At 35.2% G+C, this 10,909-nt stretch overlaps 1 pseudogene; it reads right to left on the bottom strand.

Annotated features, from left to right (window-relative positions):
- Positions 1 to 8,745: 8,745 nt before the first annotated feature.
- LOC114039153 lies at positions 8,746 to 10,633 on the bottom strand (annotated as a pseudogene).
- Positions 10,634 to 10,909: the final 276 nt, after the last annotated feature.

Genomic DNA, 10,909 nt, shown 5'->3' on the forward strand with positions numbered 1-10,909 from the left:
AATTATGTTTTCCTTCAACTATATATTTAAATAGAATTTTTTAAAAATCCTTTTGTGATATGAACACAACTATAACAGAAGATTGATTGTTAGACATCAACAATATAATCTAGTGCTACTCACTGAAGTAAAATATCATTAACTTCATTAAATCATAGTACATAATTTTCATTTTACCACATAATTTACATTTTATGTTTTGTTTGCCATCATTTTATTGAATTCCCAAAGATTATGGGTATTGAATTCCATACAAATAACATGATCCTAAAATTCTAGAAGCTAACATTTCAGGAGAACTCATACTTCAGCTAGGTCCCGATTAGTGTGAATAATGAGTCTTGTAAAGTGGTCACATAATTCTATTTTGAAGTGTATGTTATAATTTATCTAACAAATACCATATTTTACATAATTATAACTTCAAAATTTGACAAGGACAGTTTAAATGCATGCTACCATTTTACAGAATTTGTAACACTAATATAAATATTTATAAGGGTTATTCATACATTAAGAGCTTACTATACTCTTCTGGACTATATGACCAACAAGATGGAGGATTATATATTTTCTCCAATCCTCACTACCTCTCAAATTTCTTCAGAGTAAGAATTATGCCCAAAAGTAAAGAATTTCAGCTGTCTCCATTGTGTAAGATGCTGAGATCCCTAAAAATATAATAATAGGAAATATCAGAAAAGAAGGCTAACACCTAAACTTTAACACTTTCACATAGTACCCCTCACGCACCAATCACAACACTATAGCACAGACATGCAAGTCAGTTCATGATATTTCAATAGAATTCAACTCTAACCCACAATCTCTAGAAAATTCTTGGATTGAGGGTTTTGATTTTTCTGTTCATATCAAGGAGAAATCTGTGGCACTCCAGATAAAAATACAATAAGTAAACAGAGACTCCAGAAATTATTCTGAAATGTGTTAAATCAAGAGAAACTGGGCATTGCAGGGAGAAGGCCCTTCATCTAAAGCATTCCCCGGTGTTGTTGCACTGTTGTTGCTCTGAAAGAAAAGCTAAAATTAGTGAAATATTTGAACTACACTATCTCAGATCCATCTTCTATCCAATATATCTTCCTTCAAAGGGATTCTAGTCTCTTAACCCCAACTGCCTAAAAAAAAGAGAGAGAGATTCTAGCTAATTTCCTGGTATATCTGAATATAATTTGAAATAATTTCTCCTCTAGCTTTACTAAACTGGGAATTTACTGACTTCTCCATCATAACCCAGGATGTTCGTTATTGGGAAAACCTCATCATCCCACAGGATCATGTCAATCTTGCTAATCAATCTTATCACTCTTCTCTGCTCCTCTTCTTGGAGAGTAGAGCCATAACTCCTAAATCTTCTTTCATGGAGGGAGTTCAGCTCAAAGTCTCGTATTTCACATTACTTCATTATTTTGAGAGTGCACTCTCCAATCCCTTTCAACTTTTGTGTGTTGTCTTTCCCCATTAGATTGTAAACTCCTTAAGGGCAGGAACTGAGTTTTTTTCTTATTTCTATTCCCAGATCTTTATACAGTGCTAATTAAGCGCATAGTGTGTGCTTAATCAACTTTTGCAAATAAGTGAGACTTGAATGTATCTATAGGTTCTAAAAGGCAGGGGTGTTAGCATGCAAGAAAGTTCAAGCCTTGGAAGAAGGCTATCCAAAGGTAAGAAGTCCATTTCAACTCTATGAACAGTTATTTAAATGTCCATTATATCCTGATTATTTTTCCAGGTACTGAAGAACACAAGATGAGAAAGGAAACAGCCCTTCCCTTTAAGGAGCATACAAATTAAAGAATGGGAAAAGATATTTAAATGTAAAAATATTCTGTAAAAAAAAATTCAGTAAAAGCAAAGAGGTGGTCCAGACACAAAATGGCATCAGAAAGTTGATTTTTAACATAGTAAAACTTCAGCATGGTACTAAAAGAGGAACTGCTTTAATAAGATATCATTATCTAAATATGAAACTCCTTCTGCATTTTTGTAGTAAAATTAAATTAGTTCAATACCATCTATAGAAAAAGACAATCAATTTATGGAAAAAAAATTATTTAATAGCTATAATAATTGAAAGATAATTTGTGGATCCCCAACATCCTACATTTAATTCATAATCAAGACATTAAGCTACAAAATTCACTTGAAAATATACAGGACAATTGGCTAATATTAATTATGATATGAACTTCATTAAAGCTTTAAAATCCCCTAAGAAATAATTTCACAGAACTTTTTTTTTTACTACCGTAAGTTACTTATTTATCCCATCAGACTATACTGTTGAGAGTTTTGGGATAGGGAAAAAAATGAAAAATAAAGGAATATGTCAGAAATCTGACATGATATTCTAGTAATAATCATAAGCATGTTTATAAAGTTTTCATTCTGAGGTATACGTGATTTTCACCATGTTTAAATAGAATTCTGAAAGTGCTGGCTATCTCATGTACAATCTCTTTGAGATCATACATAGCCCTAGAAGTGATATTGCTGGGTCAAAGGGTATACATATTTTTATATCCCTTTGGGTGTAGTTCCAAATTGCACTCCAAAATGGTTGTAATTTTTCACTTTACTAGATATAAACTGATCTAAAATTTGAGACCACTCTGTACAATGACAATAACTTATCCCACCCAGGGATTCAGATCTGTGATTTCTTTAATGTGGGGAGCTCTTGATTGGGAAAATCTTTTAAACTTGAGAGATCTGTAAAATCATTGAAATTCATTGTCTTAGAGTAATAGCCTGGGGCACTGAGAGGTTCAGTAACGTCTCCAAATTCATACAACTACCATAGGTAGGAAGTGGATTCAGATCTTCATAATCACTAAGACAACACTTTAACCATTATGTGCTGCTGCATGTCAAGTATTTAAAAAAAAACTTTTATTTTAACCAAAAATAACTTGATACCCCAGTTCTATTTTCTAGCAAGAATAATAATTAAAATTATTTTTATCAACATATCTCTTTCTGATTCAATTTATATAGTTATGAATTCTTACTGGATTTGAAGATAGGTATTAAAATAAAAATGGGATAATTTGCATGTATTATAGATAATCCTTATACTCTCAAATATAATGAAAGTGCAATAAATAATGCACCAATTAATTTTTAATTAATTTACTTATTTTTAGTTTTCAAAAATCACTTCCATAAGCTTTTGAGTTTTAAAATTCCCCCCTCCCTTCACACCTCCCTTCCAAAAGTGTCATTCAATCTGATATAGGATCTACATATACATTCCTATTAAACATATTTTTATTTTAGTCATGTTGTAAAGAAGAGTTATAACCAATACGAGGAACCAAAAGAAAGATGAAACAAAACAGAAGTAAAAAAAAGCAAATAGAATACTGTGATCTGCATTCAAACTCCATAATTCTTGCTCTGGATGGGAATAGCATTTTCCATCATAAGATTTTTGGAGATATCTTAGATCCTTGCATTGCTGAGAATAGCTAAGTTTATCAAAGTTAGTCATTGCACAACATGGCTGTTACTGTGTACAGCATTCTCCTCATTCTGCTCACTTCACTCAGAATCACTCCATGCAAGTCTTTCCAGGTTTTTTTGAAGTCCCTCTGCTCATCGTTTCTTACAGCACAATGGTATTCCATTAGATTCATATACCACAATTCCCTCAGCCATTCCCCAATTGATGGGCATCCTCTCAATTTCCAGTTCTTTGCCACCACAAAAAGAGCTGCTATGAATATTTTTGTACATGTGGATCCTTTTCCCATTTGTATAATCTCTTTGAGATATAGCCCTAGAAGTGCTATTGCTGGGTCAAAGGGTATGCACATTTTTATAGCCCTTTGGGCATAGTTCCAAATTGCACTCCAAAATGGTTGGATCATTGCACAAGTCCACCAACACTGCATTAGTGTTCCAATTTACCCACATCTTCTCCAATATTTATCATTTTCCTGTTTTGTCATCTTGGCCAATCTGATGGGTGTGATGTGGTACCTCAGAGTTGTTTTGATTTGCATTTCTCTAATCAACAGTGATTTAGAGCATTTTTTTTGTATGATTATAAATGGCTTTAATTTCTTCATCTGAGAACTGCCTGTTCATATTCTATGACCATTTATGAATTGGGGAATGACTTGTATTCTTGTAGATTTGACTTGATGTTCTATATATTTTAGCAATGAGGCCCTTATCAGAGAGACTGGTTGCAAAAATTCTTTCCCAATTTTCTACCTTCCTTCTAATCTTAGTTGCATTGGCTTTGTTTATGTAAAAACTTTTCAATTTAATGTAATCAAAGTTATCCATTTTGCTTTTCATAATATTCTCTATCTCCTGTTTGGTCATGAATTCTTCTGTTCTCCATAGATCTGATAAGTAAACTGTTCCTTGCTCTCCCATTTTGTTTATAGTATCAGCCTTTATATCTAAATCATGAACCCATTTTGACTTTATTTTGGTATATGGTGTGAGATTTTGGTCTGTGCCTAGTTTCTGCCATACTCTTGTCCAGTTTTCCCAGCAGTTTTTTTTTCAAAGAGTGGATTCTTATCCCAGAAGCTGGGGTCTTTGGGTTTATCAAATAATAGATTACCATAGTCATCAACTAGTGTGTCTTGCATATTTAACCTATTCCACTGACCCACCACTCTACCACTTAGCCAGTACCGAGCAGTTTTGATGATTGCTGCTTTATAATACAATTTAAGATCTGGAATGGTTAGGCCAACTTCCCCTGCATTTCTTTTCATTAGTTCTCTTGATATTCTGAACCTTTTGTTCTTCCAAATGAATCTTGTTATTATTTTTTCTAAAAATAATTTTTGGGTACTTTGGTGTGGCACTGAATAAGTAAATTAGCTTAGGTAGAATTGTCATTTTTATTATATTAGCTCGGCCTGCCCATGAGCAACTGATATTTTTCCAATTATTTAGATCTGACTTTATTTGTGTGAGAAATGTTTTGTAATTGTGTTCATAGAGTTCCTGAGTTTGTTTTGGGAGGTAGACTCCTAAATATTTTATTGTCTACAATAAGTTTAAATGGAATTTCTTTTTCTATCTCTTACTGTTGGGTTTTGTTGGTAATATATAAAAATGCCAATGATTTATGTGGGTTTATTTTATAGCCTGCAACTTTACTAAAGTTGTTTATTATTTCAAGTAGCTTTTTACTTGATTCTCTAGGATTCTCTAAGTATCATTATGTCATCTGCCAAGATTGGTAGCTTTGTTTCTTCTTTGCCTATTCTAATACCTTCAATTTCTTTTTCTTTTCTTATTGCTGAAGCTAACATTTCCAGTACAATATTGAACAACAGTGGTGATAATGGACATCCTTGTTTCACTCCTGATCTTATTGGAAATGCTTCTAGCTTGTCCCCATTACATATGATGCTTGCTGAAGGTTTTAGATAGATGCTATTCATTATTTTAAGGAAGACTCCATTTATTCCTATACTCTCTAGTGTTTTTAATAGGAATGGGTGTTGCATTTTGTCAAAAGCTTTTTCTGCATCTATTGAGAAGATCATGTGGTTTCTGTTAGTTTTGGTGTTGATATGATCAATTATGCTGATAGTTTTCCTAATATTGAACCAGCCCTGAATTCCTGATATAAATCTTACCTGGTCATAGTGTATTATTCTTATGATAAGTTGCTGTAATCTACTTGCTAATATTTTGTTTACATTTTTTGCATCTATATTCATTAGGGAAATTGGTCTATAATTTTCTTTCTCTCTTTTGACTCTTCCTGGTTTAGGTATCAGCACCATATTTGTATCATGAAAAGAATTTGGTAAGACTCCTTCTTCACCTATTTTCCAAAATAGTCTATATAGTATTGGAATTAATTGTTCTTTAAATGTTTGATAGAATTTGCATGTAAATCCATCTGGCCTTGGAGATTTTTTCCTAGGGAATTCATCAATGGCTCATTCAATTTCTTTTTCTGAGATGGGGTTATTTAAGTATTTTACTTCCTCTTCTGTTAATCTGAGCAATTTATATTTTTGTAAATATGTCGATTTCACTATGATTGTCAAATTCATTGGCATACAGTTGGGCAAAATAGCTCATAATTATTGTTTTAATTTCTTCTTCATTGATGGTGAATTCACCTTTTTCATTTTTGATACTGGTAATTTGGTTTACTTTTTTCTCTTTTTTTGAATTAAATTAACCAAAGGTTTATATATTTATTATTTTTCCACAAAACTAGCTCCAAGGTTTGTTTATTAGTTCAATAGCTTTCTTAATTTCAATTTTATTAATCTCTTCTTTGGTTTTCATTATTTCTAATTTTGTATTTAATTAGATATTTTTAATTTCTCTTTGTCTAGTTTTTTTTTTTTTTTTGGCATACCATTGATCTTTTCTTTCTCTATTTTATTCATGTAGGCATTCAGAGATATCAAACTTCCCCCGAGAAAAGTTTTGCTATGTTCTCTCATTATTGTCATTCTCTTGGATGAATTTATTGATGGTTTCTATGATTTGTTGTTTAACCCACTCATTCTTTAGGATTAGATTATTTAGTTTTCAGCTAATTTTTAATATGCACTTTATTACATATAATTTTTATTGCATCATAATCTGAAAAGGATGCATTTGATATATCTGCCTTTTTGCATTGGATTGTGAGGTTTTTACGCCCTAGTACATGATCAATTTTTGTGTAAGTGCAATGTATCCCTGAGAAAAAAAGTATATTCCTTTCTATTTCCATTCAAATTTCTCCAGAGGCCTACCATATCTATTTTTTTTTTAAATTCTATTGACTTCCTTAACTTCTTTCTTGTTTATTTTGTGGTTAGATTTATCTAGTTCAGAGTAGGCGAGGTTGAGATCCCCTACTAGTATAGTTTTGCTGTATATTTCTTCCCATAATGCCCTGAAATTATTTTCTAAGAATTTGGATGCTATACCACTTGGTGCATATATGTTTAGTAATGATATTACTTCATTGTCCATGGTACCTTTTAACACGATGTAGTTTCCTGTCTTATCTCTTTTAATAAGATTTATTTTTACTTTTGTTTTGTCTGAGATGAGGATTGCTACCCCTGCTTTTTCTTCCACTTTAGCTGAAGCTTAATGTATTCTACTCCAGCCTTTTACCTTTACCCTGGGTGTATCCCTCTATTTCAAATGTGTTTCTTGTGAACAACATATTGTAGGATTATGATTTTTAATCCATTTTGCTATCCATTTCCATTTTATGGGATAGTTCATCCCATTCACATTCACATTTATGATTACTACCTGTGTCTTTCTCTCCATACTGTTTCCCCCCAGTTATACTTTTCTTTCTCCTTTTTCTCTTTTTCTCCTTACTAGTGTTTTACTTTTGACCACATCCTCCCATGGTAATTCCCTTCTATTATCCCCCTCCCTTTTTCTTCCCCTTAACCCTTTCTACTTCTTCCCTCCCTTCTATTCACTCCCTCCCTTCCCCTTTTTCCTTCCTATTGTCTATTGGGCTTGTTAGATTTCTATACCTAACTTATCATGTTATTCCCTCTTTGAACCAAATCTGATGAAAGTAAGGTTCAAACAATGCTCATCTCCCTCCCTTCTTTCTCTCTATTGTAATAGGTTTTTGTGCCTTTTCTTGTAATGTAAGTTCCCTTTGTCTGCTTCCTCCTTTCCTTTTCTCCCAGTACAATACCTTAATTAGATCCACTTAATCCATTTACTTAGATCCATTTAACCCACTTAAATAGATTTCTTTTAATCATTACATCAAAGTCAATTAATATGCACTCCCTCTGTCTGTATATGCTCCTTTTAAAAGTTTAATAATAATACAGTTCTTAAGAGTTACAAAAGTCATCTTCCCTAGCAGGGATGTAAAAAGTTTGCCCTTATTAATAGCATATTGTTGTTGTTGTTTGGTCCTGTTTACCTTTTTATGCTTCTCTGGAGTCTTGTATTTGAATTTTCTGTTGAGCTCTGGTCTTTTCATCATGAACATTTGAAAGTCCCCTATTTTGTTGAATGGCTATCTCCTCCCTGGTTCAAGGGCTTGGAGTGGCTTGTGGAAGGATTATGGTCAATTTCACTGGGTAGTTGATCCTTGGTTGTAACTCAAGCTCCTTTGCCCCTTGGAATGTTATATCCCATATCCTACTATCTTTTAACATAGAAGCTTCAAAGTCCTGTGTAATCCTGACTGTGGTTTCATGATATTTAAATTGCTTCTTTCTGGCTTCTTGCAGTATTTTCTCTTTGATTTGGTAATTTTGGAATTTGGCTACTTTATTCCTTGGCATTTCCAATTTAGGATCTCTTTCAGGAGGTGAGTGGTGGATTCTTTTGATGACTATTTTACCCTCTGGTTCTATGACCTCAAGGCAGTTTTCCATGATGATTTCCTGAAAGATGCTGTCCAGCCTCTTTTTTTTAATCATGGTTTTCAGGTAAATCAATGATTTTTAAATTGTATCTCCTAGATCTATTTTCCAGGTCAGTTGTTTTACCAATGAGATATTTTACATTTTCCTCTATTTTTTTTTCATTCTCTTGTTTCTGTTTCACTGATTCTCACTCTGTCATAGAGTCATTAGCTTCCACTTGCCCAATTTTAATTTTTTTTCTCAAAACATTTTTAATAATTATTTTTAATTGATCCTCAGTAGAAACAAAAGCTACAGAAATGCATCTAAAGGTACAGGAATGTTTCTTCCTCTTTTCTCTTCTCCTTGTTTTGGTCTGGAATCTCCAACAGGTGTCTTAGGCTTGAGACAAGGCCACCTTGACAGCCTGAACAATGGCATCCTTGTCAATGCCAAACATCTTTAGAGCTCCACTGGCTTCCTGCCTCTTGGGATATTAGAGACCACCAAGCAAGTGATGGTGATGCCAGGTTCACCCACCATGGCAGCAGCCACCGCCTCTCCTATATACCCTCATGGCAATGGTCTTCCAATGTCAGGATGTGACTATAGATTGCTTGGGCACTGAAAGGATAAGTTTTTTGTTTTTTTTTTTGTTGTTTTTTGTTTTTTGTTTTTGTTTTTTTGTTTTTTTTTTATCCAGGGACTTAATTATAAAGGGATTAAGCACCTGAATATTTATCTTTTCTGTCTTCAGCTCCTCTGCAGCTGCCAAGGCTTTGTGGAGGTTTACTCCAACTCCAATCATAGTCACCTGGTCATCCTTGCTCTTCAGGACCACCTTAGCCTGGCCAACCTGGAAGTTTTCATTGTTGTTCTAAATGACTGCATTATCTGGTTGGTAGACCTTATAAAACAGATTCCCTTTGTGTTGGCAGCTAACTTGACTGCTTTCTCAGTAGCCACAGCATTACTTGGGTAAAAGACTGTCCCATTGAGAATATTCTGGAACATGGCAAGATCTTCAAGGGCCATATGAGAAGGACCATCTTCACTGATGGACACTCCACAATGCAAGTCACACAGGTTGATGTCGCTCTCAGAAATGGCTGGCATATGGATCTGGTTGGAGGCCCTGGGGAAGAAGGCAGCAAACATGCTGCAGAAAGACACAGTCTTATCCTGTGTGGCACACCCCATGGCAATACTCACCACATTCTGTTTGGTGATGAAACACTCAATGAAGTGATTGGGATTCTCCTTCTTAAAGAGTTCTGAAAAGGTGGAATTCTTGGTGTCCCCCTTCAGGGCAATCACACGGTCACTAGTGTTCCCCAGTTTGGCCAGCGCTATGCCATAGGCTTTGTGGGTGAGCTCATCACAAGTTTGAAATTTGGGGGGATAGCATCCAGACATTGATGCTGTTAACTGTGGGGGCATCCTCTGTGTGAAGGGTAGCTAGAATCTTCTTGCTTTGGATTTGGCTGTATATTTCATCAATGATCTGTTTTGCCATGTTTTTGGGAAGGGGCTTTCCATGCCAAGCTTCCTTATCTTCTACACCTGAGATTCCTCTGCCCTTATATGTCTTTGCAATGACATCCAGTGGCTTATGCTTGCCTTGGTCAAAGACCTTGCAGGGTCCACCTACAACAATGATGTTCTACCCAAAGGATTCACATCACATCTGGTACACTTCCACATGGTGCTGCGGTGGGGCAGGGTCACTCTGGCCCAGCCAGTTAACATCAAAGATGGTAACCAGGTTGTCCAACTTGTAAAATCCTGTGAAGGCCATGGTCTCCCACATGGAGCCTTTAGATACCTCCCCATCACCAGCAAATGATAGACATGGTACTTGGCTCTGTCAAAGTATTTGCCTGTGTGGGCTATTCCATAAGCCACTCCAAGCCCTTGAACCATGGAGCCAGTAGCCATGTCTATAAAGGCTTGTTTAGGGACTGGGTGGCCACCTAAAATGAAGGTGATCTTCCTCAAGTTCAACAGCCCACCTCTGACAGGAAACCAGCCTCAGCACAGACTGCATAGAGGATAGGAGCTACATGACCCTTGGAGACCACAAAGTGGCCATTGCTGGGATGGATCCCTGGGGTCCTGGGGATGGTACTTCATGGTGTGAAAGAAGAGGACTGCCACAATCTCTGCTGCACTACAGCATGATGTGGGGTGGCCCAAGCTGGCTGCGGTAGTGGCTAGGATGGAGTTGATACTGTGTCTTTCAGTGCCTGTAGTTTCTGTTGTTCCAGCTTATAGTAATCCTCCATGGCAAAGAGAGTTTGGCATGGATCCTGAGTTGATGGTAGAGAAAGCAGCAACATGAGCAGATAAGGGGAGCTGAAGAGGAAAGAGGAGGAAAAGGACCTAATTTTAATTTTTAATTAATTGTCTTTTTTTCTATTAGATTTTGTACCTCCTTTTACATTTGGCCAATTCTGCTTTTTAAGTAGTTGTTTTCTTCAGTGGCCATTTTTTTTCCCAGTTGGCCAATTGTATTTTTTAGGGACTTGTTTTCTTCAGTGTACTTCTCTTTTTGAGTTGGC

This window comes from Vombatus ursinus, unplaced genomic scaffold (assembly GCF_900497805.2).
Source record: "Vombatus ursinus unplaced genomic scaffold, bare-nosed wombat genome assembly UNPS02000582.1, whole genome shotgun sequence".
Classification (NCBI taxonomy): Eukaryota; Metazoa; Chordata; class Mammalia; order Diprotodontia; family Vombatidae; genus Vombatus; species Vombatus ursinus.